We start from the raw sequence: 14,109 nt of genomic DNA, 5'->3' as shown, positions 1-14,109 counted from the left end.
AACGGCTTCCGGATAATGGCAAGCAGCGGCTTGTGGTCTGTCTGCACTGTTAGTGGGGCGGCTGCCACATAATAATGAAAGTGTTCGCATGCATATAATATGGCGAGCAGCTCCTTTTCAATTTGAGCGTAGCGCGTTTGTGCGGATGTAAAGGTCATCGACGCGTATTCAATAGGTTTGCCTTGCTGCAGAAGTACGGCACCAATTCCATGTTGACTAGCGTCGACGGATACAGTGTTATGTAGTTTGGGATTGTAAAATGTTAACACTGGCGCTTAAGTGATGGCTTGTTTCAAGTCGTCATAAGCGTCTTGGTGGGTTTCGTCCCATCGAAATACTGTGTCTTGCTTGAGAAGAGGCCGTAGGGGAGCAGTTCGTTCGGAATATCCAGAAATATAATTTGCCATGAAGTTAACCATGCCCAGAAATCTTAGTAGTGCCGGTTTGTCCGCTGGTGGTGGTAGTTCTCTGATCGCTCCAACCTTCTCCGGATCAGTTTCGACGCCCTTGGGAGATATGATATGACCGAGATATTTGATGCGGGTAACGGCTAGTTGGATCTTTTTGGAATTAAACATCAGTCCTTTTCTTTGCGCCCGTTCCAATACTGTATATAGGATTTTGTTGTGTTCTGCTTCGTTTGAACCGTGTATAAGGAGGTCGTCTGTGGCAATTCGTGTTCGAGGTATATCGCCAAATATAGAATTCATTATCCTTTGGCAGTATTCAGAAGCAGTGGATATCCCGTAGGGTAGAGGCGTGAATCGGAAATTTCCAAATGGCGTTGCAAAGGTGCACATTCGAGAGCTCTCTGGTGTAAGTTCGATTTGCCAAAAGGCCGATTTGGCATCCAATGCGGTGAAAACTTGGGCGTCAGATAACTCAGAGAAGATTTGTTGGGATGTTGGCATGGGATAGTGTTCTCTTAATAGTGCCTTGTTCAAATTGCGCGGATCCAAACAAATGCGGATGTCATTGCCTGGTTTGGGAACCACTACCATTGGATGAAGCCATTCTGTGTGTTCGGTGACAGGAACTATGACCTGAGCAGCGACCATGCGTTGTATTTCGGCTTCAACCCGTGGAATCAGTTGGATCGGGATTTTGCGGGCTGGTGTTCTTGTTGGGATCGCATCCGGGCGAAGTTTCATGTGATGTTGTCCCGGGAGTTTTCCTACCGTGTCAAAAACATCAGGGAATCTCTTCATTATTTCTTGTGGCGTACCTGACAAAAGGTTGAAGGTTCGAGCCCACCCGGGAGCGGTGTTGTGAGATCTCAGATGTGACGTAAGAAGTCAAGGTTTTTCCACAGTACCTGACGACCATTTAATATTTGGGCTTCCGTGGCGCAATGGTTAGCGCGTTCGGCTGTTAACCGACTGAAAGGTTGGTGGTTCGAGCCCATCTGGGAGCGGTGTTGTGAGGTCTCAGATGTAACGTAAAAAGTCAAGGTTTTTCCACAATACCTGACGACCATTTAATTTATGGGCTTCCGTGGCGCAATGGTTAGCGCGTTCAGCTGCAATTCAGAAGACTGGTTGTTTGAGCCCTCCCTGGAGCGGTGTTGTGACGTCTCAGATGTAACGTAAAATGTCAGAGTTTTTCCACAATACCTGACGAACATTTAATTTTTGGGCTTCCGTGGCGCAATGGTTAGCGCGCTCAGCTGTTGTTCAAAAGGTTGGTGGTTCGAGCCCACCCGAGAGAGGTGTTGTGGGGTCTCAGACGTAGCGTGAAAAGTCAAAACTTTTCCACAATACCTGACAACCTTTTAATTTCTTGGCTTCCGTGGCGCAATGGTTAGCGCGTTCGGCTGTTAACCAATAGGTTGGTGGTTCGAGCCCACCCGGGAGCGGTGTTGTGTGATCTCAAATGTAACGTAGAAAGCCAAAGTTTTTCCACAATACCTGACGACCATTTAATTTTTGGGCTTCCGTGGCGCAATGGTTAGCACGTTCGGCTGTTAACCAATAGGTTGGTGGTTCGAGCCCATCCGGGAGCGGTGTTGTGGGATCTCAAATGTAACGTAGAAAGCCAAAGTTTTTGCACAATAAATGACGACCATTTAATTTTTGGGCTTCCGTGGCGCAATGGTTAGCGCGTTCGGCTGTGAAGCAATAGGTTGGTGGTTCGACCCCATCCGGGAGCGGTGTTGTGAGGTCTCAGATTTGACGTAAAAAGTCAAGGTTTTTACACAATACCTGACGAGCATTTAACTTTTGGGCTTCCGTGGCGCAATGTTTAGTGCGTACGGCTGTTAACCAATAGGTTGGTGGTTCGAGCCCATCCGGGAGCGGTGTTGTGGGATCTCAGATTTGACGTAAAAAGTCAAGGTTTTTACACAATACCTGACGAGCATTTAATTTTTGGGCTTCCGTGGCGCAATGGTTAGCGCGTTCGGCTGTTAACCAATAGGTTGGTGGTTCGAGCCCACCCGGGAGCGGTGTTGTGTGATCTCAAATGTAACGTAGAAAGCCAAAGTTTTTCCACAATACCTGACGACCATTTAATTTTTGGGCTTCCGTGGCTCAATGGTTAGCGCGTTCGGATGTTAACCAATAGGTTGGTGGTTCGAGCCCATCCGGGAGCGGTGTTGTGAGGTCTCAGATTTGACGTAAAAAGTCAAGGTTTTTACACAATACCTGACGAGCATTTAACTTTTGGGCTTCCGTGGCGCAATGGTTAGCGCGTTCGGCTGTGAACCAATAGGTTGGTGGTTCGACCCCATCCGGGAGCGGTGTTGTGAGGTCTCAGATTTGACGTAAAAAGTCAAGGTTTTTACACAATACCTGACGAGCATTTAACTTTTGGGCTTCCGTGGCGCAATGTTTAGTGCGTACGGCTGTTAACCAATAGGTTGGTGGTTCGAGCCCATCCGGGAGCGGTGTTGTGAGGTCTCAGATGTGACGTAAAAAGTCAAGGTTTTTACACAATACCTGACGAGCATTTAATTTTTGGGCTTCCGTGGCGCAATGGTTAGCGCGTTCGGCTGTTAACCAATAGGTTGGTGGTTCGAGCCCACCCGGGAGCGGTGTTGTGTGATCTCAAATGTAACGTAGAAAGCCAAAGTTTTTCCACAATACCTGACGAGTATTTAACTTTTGGGCTTCCGTGGCGCAATGGTTAGCACGTTCGGCTGTTAACCAATAGGTTGGTGGTTCGAGCCCACCCGGGAGCGGTGTTGTGTGATCTCAAATGTAACGTAGAAAGCCAAAGTTTTTCCACAATACCTGACGAGCATTTAATTTTTGGGATTCCGTGGCGCAATGGTTAGCGCGTTCAGCTGTTAATCGAAAGGTTGGTGGTTCGAGCCCATCCGGGAGAGGTGTTGTGGGGTCTCAAATGTAACGTAGAAAGCCAAAGTTTTTCCACAACACCTGACAACCATTTAATTTCTGAGCTTCCGTGGCTCAATGGTTAGCGCGTTCGGATGTTAACCAATAGGTTGGTGGTTCGAGCCCATCCGGGAGCGGTGTTGTGAGGTCTCAGATGTGACGTAAGAAGTCATGGTTTTTACACAATACCTGACGAGTTAAAACTTTTGGGCTTCCGTGGCGCAATGGTTAGCGCGTTCGGCTGTTAACCATAGGAAATGCATTAGACTATATTTTGCAGGCCCATAACTCTGTGTCTACTAGAGATACGGGGATGTCCTTAGGATATGTTATAGTCCAAATTGTCCCCCATCTAACCATACTAAAAACTTTGGGCTTCGACAAACAGGGGCCGAGTACTTAAGCAAAACGTAAAGAAACAACCCGTCCATAGGAAATGCAGTAGACTATATTTTGCAGGCCCATAACTCTGTGTCTACTAGAGATACGGGGATGTCCTTAGGATATGTTATAGTCCAATTTGTCCCCCATCTAACCATACTACAAATAATGAGCTACGACAAACAAGGGCCGAGTAATTAAGCTAAACGTAAACAAACAACCCGTCCATAGGAAATGCAGTAGACTATATTTTGCAGGCCCATAACTCTGTGTCTACTAGAGATACGGGGATGTCCTTAGGATATGTTATAGTCCAAATTGTCCCCCATCTAACCATACTAAAAACTTTGGGCTACGACAAACAGGGGCTGAGTACTTAAGCAAAACGTAACGAAACAAACCCCCTCCATAGGAAATGCATTAGACTATACTTTGCAGGCTCGTAAATCTGTTTCTACTGGAGATACGGGGATGTCCTTTGAGTATGTTATAGTCCAATTTGTCCCCCATCTAACCATACTACAAATAATGAGCTACGACAAACAAGGGCCGAGTAATTAAGCTAAACGTAAACAAACAACCCGTCCTTAGGAAATGCATTAGACTATACTTTGCAGGCTCGTAAATCTGTTTCTACTGGAGATACGGGGATGTCCTTTGAGTATGTTATAGTCCAATTTGTCCCCCATCTAACCATACTAAAAACATTGAGCTACGACAAACAGGGGCCGAGTAATTAAGCCAAACGTAAACAAACAACCCGTCCTTAGGAAATGCATTAGACTATACTTTGCAGGCCCATAACTCTGTGTCTACTAGAGATACGGGGATGTACTTAGGATATGTTATAGTCCAAATTGTCCCCCATCTAACCATACTAAAAACATTGAGCTACGACAAACAAGGGCCGAGATATTAAGCAAAATGTTCGTCATTTTTGGTATCGTCTCACTTATTTTTATTATGTTACTTATGATTTTTGCACTAAACTTTGGAGGCTCATAACTCTTGTTCTACAAGAGATACTGGGATCTCCTTTGGATATGTTATAGTACTCTTTGCTCCCCATACAAGGATACTTTAAACTTGAGGCTACCTCAATATCATCGTCAACTTATTTTTTGTCTCACTTATTGTTAGAAGGTTACTTTTGATTTTTGAAAATAAACTTTGCAGGCTCGTAACTCTGGTTCTACCAGAGATACGGGGATGTAAATAATGTGACCTTGACACAAATGTTCGGATAATTATAAAGGTCTTTGCATGTTCCAAGCAAATAAAAAACTTCGCGGTTTCGAACCTGTGGCCTTCCGAGAGTGAGGCGGATGCGATAACCGCTACACTAAAGATATGTTATTATTTTTAATCGAAAGAACAGGGTCAAGTAATTAAGCAATACGTGAACAAACAAACCCCTCCATAGAAAATGCATTAGACTATACTTTGCAGGCTCGTAACTCTGTTTCTACTGGAGATACGGGGATGTCCTTTGAGTATGTTATAGTACAATTTGTCCCCCATCTAACCATACTAAAAACAATGAGCTACGACAAACAGTAGTCGAGTAATTAAGCTAATCGTAAACAAACAAACCCCTCCATAGGAAATGCATTAGACTATACTTTGCAGGCCCATAACTCTGTGTCTACTAGAGATACGGGGATGTCCTTAGGATATGTTATAGTCCAAATTGTCCCCCATCTAACCATTCTAAAAACTTTGGGCTACGACAAACAGGGGCCGAGTACTTAAGCAAAACGTAACGAAACAAACCCCCTCCATAGGAAATGCATTAGACTATACTTTGCAGGCTCGTAACTCTGTTTCTACTGGAGATACGGGGACGTCCTTTGAGTATGTTATAGTCCAATTTGTCCCCCATCTAACCATACTAAAAACATTGAGCTACGACAAACAGCAGTCGAGTAATTAAGCTAATCGTAAACAAACAAACCCCTCCATAGGAAATGCATTAGACTATACTTTGCAGGCCCATAACTCTGTGTCTACTAGAGATACGGGGATGTCCTTAGGATATGTTATAGTCCAAATTGTCCCCCATCTAACCATACTAAAAACTTTGGGCTACGACAAACAGGGGCCGAGTACTTAAGCAAAACGTAACGAAACAAACCCCCTCCATAGGAAATGCATTAGACTATACTTTGCAGGCTCGTAACTCTGTTTCTACTGGAGATACGGGGATGTCCTTTGAGTATGTTATAGTCCAATTTGTCCCCCATCTAACCATACTAAAAACATTGAGCTACGACAAACAGGGGCCGAGATATTAAGCAAAATGTTCGTCATTTTTGGTATCGTCTCACTTATTTTTATTATGTTACTTATGATTTTTGCACTAAACTTTGGAGGCTCATAACTCTTGTTCTACAAGAGATACTGGGATCTCCTTTGGATATGTTATAGTACTCTTTGCTCCCCATACAAGGATACTTTAAACTTGAGGCTACCTCGATATCGTCGTCAACTTATTTTTTGTCTCACTTATTGTTAGAAGGTTACTTTTGATTTTTGAAAATAAACTTTGCAGGCTCGTAACTCTGTTTCTACTGGAGATACGGGGATGTCCTTTGAGTATGTTATAGACCAATTTGTCCCCCATCTAGCCATACTAAGAATTAGGGCTTCGACAAACAGTAGTCGAGTAATTAAGCTAATCGTAAACAAACAAACCCCTCCATAGGAAATACATTAGACTAAATTCTGGAGGCTGGTAACTCTGGTTCTACCAGAGATACGGGGATGTAAATAATGTGACCTTGACACAAATGTTCGGATAATTATAAAAAAAAACTTCGCGGTTTCCAACCTGTGGCCTTCCGGGAGTGAGGCGGATGCGATAACCGCTACACTAAAGATATGTTATTATTTTTAATCGAAAGAACAGGGTCAAGTAATTAAGCAATACGTGAACAAACAAACCCCTCCATAGAAAATGCATTAGACTATACTTTGCAGGCTCGTAACTCTGTTTCTACTGTAGATACGGGGATGTCCTTTGAGTATGTTACAGTCCAATTTGTCCCCCATCTAACCACACTAAAAACATTGAGCTACGACAAACAGGGGCCGAGTAATTAAGCTAAACGTAAACAAACAACCCGTCCATAGGAAATGCATTAGACTATACTTTGCAGGCCCATAACTCTGTGTCTACTAGAGATACGGGGATGTCCTTAGGATATGATATAGTCCAAATTGTCCCCCATCTAACCATACTAAAAACTTTGGGCTACGACAAACAGGGGCCCAGTAATTAGGCTAAACGTAAACAAACAACCCCTCCATAGGAAATGCATTAGACTATACTTTGCAGGCTCGTAAATCTGTTTCTACTGGAGATACGGGTATGTCCTTTGAGTATGTTTTAGTCCAATTTGTCCCCCATCTAACCATACAAAAACATTGAGCTACGACAAACAGGGGCCGAGATATTAAGCAAAATGTTCGTCAACTTTGGTATCGTCTCACTTATTTTTATTATGTTACTTATGATTTTTGCACTAAACTTTGGCGGCTCATAACTCTTGTCGTAGCTCAATGTCTTTCGTATGGTTAGATGGGGGACAAATTGGACTAAAACATATTCAAAGGACATCCCCGTATCTCCAGTAGAAACAGAGTTACGAGCCTGCAAAGTATAGTCTAATGCATTTCCTATGGAGGGGTTGTTTGTTTACGTTTAGCTTAATTACTCGGCCCCTGTTTGTCGTAGCCCAAAGTTTTTAGTATGGTTAGATGGGGGACAATTTGGACTATATCATACCCTAAGGACATCCCCGTATCTCTAGTAGACACAGAGTTATGGGCCTTAAAGTATAGTCTAATGCATTTCCTATGGACGGGTTGTTTGTTTACGTTTAGCTTAATTACTCGGACCCTGTTTGTCGTGGCTCAATGTTTTTAGTATGGTTAGATGGGGGACAAATTGGACTGTAACATACTCAAAGGACATCCCCGTATCTACAGTAGAAACAGAGTTACGAGCCTGCAAATTATAGTCTAATGCATTTTCTAAGGAGGGGTTTGTTTGTTCACGTATTGCTTAATTACTTGACCCTGTTCTTTCGATTAAAAATAATAACATATCTTTAGTGTAGCAGTTATCGCATCCGCCTCACTCCCGGAAGGCCACAGGTTCGAAACCGCGAAGTTTTTTTTTTTTTGCTTGGAACATGCAAAGACCTTTATAATTATCCGAACATTTGTGTCAAGGTCACATTATTTACATCCCCGTATCTCTGGTAGAACCAGAGTTACGAGCCTCCAGAATTTAGTCTAATGCATTTCCTTTGGACGGGTTGTTTGTTTACGTTTAGCTTAATTACTCGGCCCCTGTTTTTCGTAGCTCAATGTTTTTAGTATGGTTAGATGGGGGACAAATTGGAATATAACATACTCAAAGGACATCGCCGTATCTACAGTAGAAACAGAGTTACGAGCCTGCAAAGTATAGTCTAATGCATTTTCTATGGAGGGGTTTGTTTGTTCATGTATTGCTTAATTACTTGACCCTGTTCTTTCGATTAAAAATAATAACATATATTTAGCGTAGCGGTTATCGCATCCGCCTCACTCCCGGAAGGCCAAAGGTTCGAAACCGCGAAGTTTTTTTTTATAATTATCCGAACATTTGTGTCAAGGTCACATTATTTACATCCCCGTATCTCTGGTAGAACCAGAGTTACGAGCCTCCAGAATTTAGTCTAATGTATTTCCTATGGAGGGGTCTGTTTGTTTACGATTAGCTTAATTACTCGACTACTGTTTGTCGTAGCCCTAATTCTTAGTATGGCTAGATGGGGGACAAATTGGTCTATAACATTCTCAAAGGACATCCCCGTATTTCCAGTAGAAACAGAGTTACGAGCCTGCAAAGTTTATTTTCAAAAATCAAAAGTAACCTTCTAACAATAAGTGAGACAAAAAATAAGTTGACGACGATATTGAGGTAGCCTCAAGTTTTAAAGTATCCTTGTATGGGGAGCAAAGAGTACTATAACATATCCAAAGGAGATCCCAGTATCTCTTGTAGAACAAGAGTTATGAGCCTCCAAAGTTTAGTGCAAAAATCATAAGTAACATAATTAAAATAAGTGAGACGATAACAAAGTTGACGAACATTTTGCTTAATATCTCGGCCCTTGATTGTCGTAGCTCAATATTTTTAGTATGGTTAGATGGGGGACAATTTGGACTATAGCATATCCTAAGGACATCCCCTTATCTTTAGTAGACACATAGTTATGGGCCTGCAAAGTATAGTCTAATGCATTTCCTATGGAGGGGTTTGTTTGTTTACGATTAGCTTAATTACTCGACTACTGTTTGTCGTAGCTAAATGTTTTTAGTATGGTTAGATGGGGGACAAATTGGACTATAACATACTCAAAGGACATCCCCGTATCTCCAGTAGAAACAGAGTTACGAGCCTGCAAAGTATAGTCTAATGCATTTTCTATGGAGGGGTTTGTTTGTTCACGTATTGCTTAATTACTTGACCCTGTTCTTTCGATTAAAAATAATAACATATCTTTAGTGTAGCGATTATCGCATCCGCCTCACTCTCGGAAGGCCACAGGTTCGAAACCACGAAGTTTTTTTTTTTTTGCTTGGAACATGCAAAGACCTTTATAATTATCCGAACATTTGTGTCAAGGTCACATTATTTACATCCCCGTATCTCTGGTAGAACCAGAGTTACGAGCCTCCAGAATTTAGTCTAATGTATTTCCTATGGAGGGGTTTGTTTGTATACGATTAGCTTAATTACTCGACTACTGTTTGTCATAGCCCTAATTCTTAGTATGGCTAGATGAAGGACAAATTGGTCTATAACATACTCAAAGGACATCCCCGTATCTTTAGTAGAAACAGAGTTACGAGCCTGCAAAGTATATTTTCAAAAATCAAAAGTAACCTTCTAACAATAAGTGAGACAAAAATTAAGTTGACGACGATATTGAGGTAGCCTCAAGTTTAAAGTATCCTTGTATGGGGAGCAAAGAGTACTATAACATATCCAAAGGAGATCCCAGTATCTCTTGTAGAACAAGAGTTAATTATGAGCCTCCAAAGTTTAGTGCAAAAATCATAAGTAACATAATAAAAATAAGTGAGACGATACCAAAGTTGACGAACATTTTGCTTAATATCTCGGCTCCTGTTTGTCGTAGCTCAATGTTTTTAGTATGGTTAGATGGGGGACAAATTGGACTATAACATACTCAAAGGACATCCCCGTATCTACAGTAGAAACAGAGTTACGAGCCTGCAAAGTATAGTCTAATGCATTTTCTATGGAGGGGTTTGTTTGTTCACGTATTGCTTAATTACTTGACCCTGTTCTTTCGATTAACATATCTTTAGTGTAGCGGTTATCGCATCCGCCTCACTCTCGGAAGGCCACAGGTTCGAAACCACGAAGTTTTTTTTTTTTGCTTGGAACATGCAAAGACCTTTATAATTATCCGAACATTTGTGTCAAGGTCACATTATTTACATCCCCGTATCTCTGGTAGAACCAGAGTTACGAGCCTCCAGAATTTAGTCTAATGTATTTCCTATGGAGGGGTTTGTTTGTATACGATTAGCTTAATTACTCGACTACTGTTTGTCATAGCCCTAATTCTTAGTATGGCTAGATGAAGGACAAATTGGTCTATAACATACTCAAAGGACATCCCCGTATCTCCAGTAGAAACAGAGTTACGAGCCTGCAAAGTATATTTTCAAAAATCAAAAGTAACCTTCTAACAATAAGTGAGACAAAAATTAAGTTGACGACGATATTGAGGTAGCCTCAAGTTTAAAGTATCCTTGTATGGGGAGCAAAGAGTACTATAACATATCCAAAGGAGATCCCAGTATCTCTTGTAGAACAAGAGTTAATTATGAGCCTCCAAAGTTTAGTGCAAAAATCATAAGTAACATAATAAAAATAAGTGAGACGATACCAAAGTTGACGAACATTTTGCTTAATATCTCGGCTCCTGTTTGTCGTAGCTCAATGTTTTTAGTATGGTTAGATGGGGGACAAATTGGACTATAACATACTCAAAGGACATCCCCGTATCTACAGTAGAAACAGAGTTACGAGCCTGCAAAGTATAGTCTAATGCATTTTCTATGGAGGGGTTTGTTTGTTCACGTATTGCTTAATTACTTGACCCTGTTCTTTCGATTAAAAATAATAACATATCTTTAGTGTAGCGGTTATCGCATCCGCCTCACTCTCGGAAGGCCACAGGTTCGAAACCACGAAGTTTTTTTTTTTTTGCTTGGAACATGCAAAGACCTTTATAATTATCCGAACATTTGTGTCAAGGTCACATTATTTACATCCCCGTATCTCTGGTAGAACCAGAGTTACGAGCCTCCAGAATTTAGTCTAATGTATTTCCTATGGAGGGGTTTGTTTGTATACGATTAGCTTAATTACTCGACTACTGTTTGTCATAGCCCTAATTCTTAGTATGGCTAGATGAAGGACAAATTGGTCTATAACATACTCAAAGGACATCCCCGTATCTCCAGTAGAAACAGAGTTACGAGCCTGCAAAGTATATTTTCAAAAATCAAAAGTAACCTTCTAACAATAAGTGAGACAAAAATTAAGTTGACGACGATATTGAGGTAGCCTCAAGTTTAAAGTATCCTTGTATGGGGAGCAAAGAGTACTATAACATATCCAAAGGAGATCCCAGTATCTCTTGTAGAACAAGAGTTAATTATGAGCCTCCAAAGTTTAGTGCAAAAATCATAAGTAACATAATAAAAATAAGTGAGACGATACCAAAGTTGACGAACATTTTGCTTAATATCTCGGCTCCTGTTTGTCGTAGCTCAATGTTTTTAGTATGGTTAGATGGGGGACAAATTGGACTATAACATACTCAAAGGACATCCCCGTATCTACAGTAGAAACAGAGTTACGAGCCTGCAAAGTATAGTCTAATGCATTTTCTATGGAGGAGTTTGCTTGTTCACGTATTGCTTAATTACTTGACCCTGTTCTTTCGATTAAAAACAATAACATATCTTTAGTGTAGCGGTTATCGCATCCGCCTCACTCCCGGAAGGCCACAGGTTCGAAACCGCGAAGTTTTTTTTTTGCTTGGAACATGCAAAGACCTTTATAATTATCCGAACATTTGTGTCAAGGTCACATTATTTACATCCCCGTATCTCTGGTAAAACCAGAGTTACGAGCCTCCAGAATTTAGTCTAATGTATTTCCTATGGAGGGGTTTGTTTGTTTACGATTAGCTTAATTACTCGACTACTGTTTGTCGTAGCCCTAATTCTTAGTATGGCTAGATGGGGGACAAATTGGTCTATAACATACTCAAAGGACATCCCCGTATCTCCAGTAGAAACAGAGTTACGAGCCTGCAAAGTTTATTTTCAAAATCAAAAGTAACCTTCTAACAATAAGTGAGACAAAAAGTAAGTTGACGACGATATTGAGGTAGCCTCAAGTTTAAAGTATCCTTGTATGGGGAGCAAAGAGTACTATAACATATCCAAAGGAGATCCCAGTATCTCTTGTAGAACAAGAGTTATGAGCCTCCAAAGTTTAGTGCAAAAATCATAAGTAACATAATAAAAATAAGTGAGACGATACCAAAGTTGACGAACATTTTGCTTAATATCTCGGCCCCTGTTTGTCGTAGCTCAATGTTTTTAGTATGATTAGATGGGGGACAATTTGAACTATAACATATCCTAAGGATATCCCCGTATCTCTAGTAAACACAGAGTTATGGGCCTGCAAAGCATAGTCTAATGCATTTCCTTTGGACGGGTTGTTTGTTTACGTTTAGCTTAATTACTCGGCCCCTGTTTTTCGTAGCTCAATGTTTTTAGTATGGTTAGATGGGGGACAAATTGGAATATAACATACTCAAAGGACTTCGCCGTATCTACAGTAGAAACAGAGTTACGAGCCTGCAAAGTATAGTCTAATGCATTTTCTATGGAGGGGTTTGTTTGTTCATGTATTGCTTAATTACTTGACCCTGTTCTTTCGATTAAAAATAATAACATATCTTTAGCGTAGCGGTTATCGCATCCGCCTCACTCCCGGAAGGCCACAGGTTCGAAACCGCGAAGTTTTTTTTTATAATTATCCGAACATTTGTGTCAAGGTCACATTATTTACATCCCCGTATCTCTGGTAGAACCAGAGTTACGAGCCTCCAGAATTTAGTCTAATGGATTTCCTATGGAGGGGTTTGTTTGTTTACGATTAGCTTAATTACTCGACTACTGTTTGTCGTAGCTCAATGTTTTTAGTATGGTTAGATGGGGGACAAATTGGACTATAACATACTCAAAGGACATCCCCGTATCTACAGTAGAAACAGATTTACGAGACTGCAAAATATAGTCTAATGCATTTTATATGGAGGGGTTTGTTTGTTCACGTATTGCTTAATTACTTGACCCTGTTCTTTCGATTAAAAATAATAACAAATCTTTAGTGTAGCGGTTATCGCATCCGCCTCACTCCCGGAAGGCCACAGGTTCGAAACCGCGAAGTTTTTTTTTTTTGCTTGGAACATGCAAAGACCTTTATAACTATCCGAACATTTGTGTCAAGGTCACATTATTTACATCCCCGTATCTCTGGTAGAACCAGAGTTACGAGCCTGCAAAGTTTATTTTCAAAAATCAAAAGTAACCTTCTAACAATAAGTGAGACAAAAAATAAGTTGACGACGATATTGAGGTAGCCTCAAGTTTTAAAGTATCCTTGTATGGGGAGCAAAGAGTACTATATCATATCCAAAGGAGATCCCAGTATCTCTTGTAGAACAAGAGCTATGAGCCTCCAAAGTTTAGTGCAAAAATCATAAGTAACATAATAAAAATAAGTGAGACGATACCAAAGTTGACGAACATTTTGCTTAATATCTCGGCCCTTGTTTGTCGTAGCTCAATATTTTTAGTATGGTTAGATGGGGGACAATTTGGACTATAGCATATCCTAAGGACATCCCCTTATCTTTAGTAGACACATAGTTATGGGCCTGCAAAGTATAGTCTAATGCATTTCCTATGGAGGGGTTTGTTTGTTTACGATTAGCTTAATTACTCGACTACTGTTTGTCGTAGCTCAATGTTTTTAGTATGGTTAGATGGGGGACAAATTGGACTATAACATACTCAAAGGACATCCCCGTATCTCCAGTAGAAACAGAGTTACGAGCCTGCAAAGTATAGTCTAATGCATTTTCTATGGAGGGGTTTGTTTGTTCACGTATTGCTTAATTACTTGACCCTGTTCTTTCGATTAAAAATAATAACATATCTTTAGTGTAGCGGTTATCGCATCCGCCTCACTCTCGGAAGGCCAAAGGTTCGAAAC

The 14,109-nt window shown here is 41.0% G+C and overlaps 1 non-coding gene across 1 annotated transcript; it reads left to right on the top strand.

The window, feature by feature from the left end:
- Nucleotides 1–2,664: 2,664 nt before the first annotated feature.
- On the top strand, nt 2,665–2,737 carry TRNAH-GUG (transfer RNA histidin (anticodon GUG)). Its single transcript has one exon. It is a non-coding gene; the product is annotated as a tRNA-His (tRNA).
- The last annotated feature ends 11,372 nt before the right edge of the window (nt 2,738–14,109 follow it).

The sequence above is a fragment of the Phalangium opilio genome, unplaced genomic scaffold (assembly GCF_054372755.1).
Source record: "Phalangium opilio isolate 3A_F unplaced genomic scaffold, DU_Popi_V2 ptg000021l_1, whole genome shotgun sequence".
Taxonomy (NCBI): domain Eukaryota; kingdom Metazoa; phylum Arthropoda; class Arachnida; order Opiliones; family Phalangiidae; genus Phalangium; species Phalangium opilio.
Note: the sequence above shows the minus strand (reverse complement) of the source record. Positions and strands in the feature narration are given on the sequence as shown.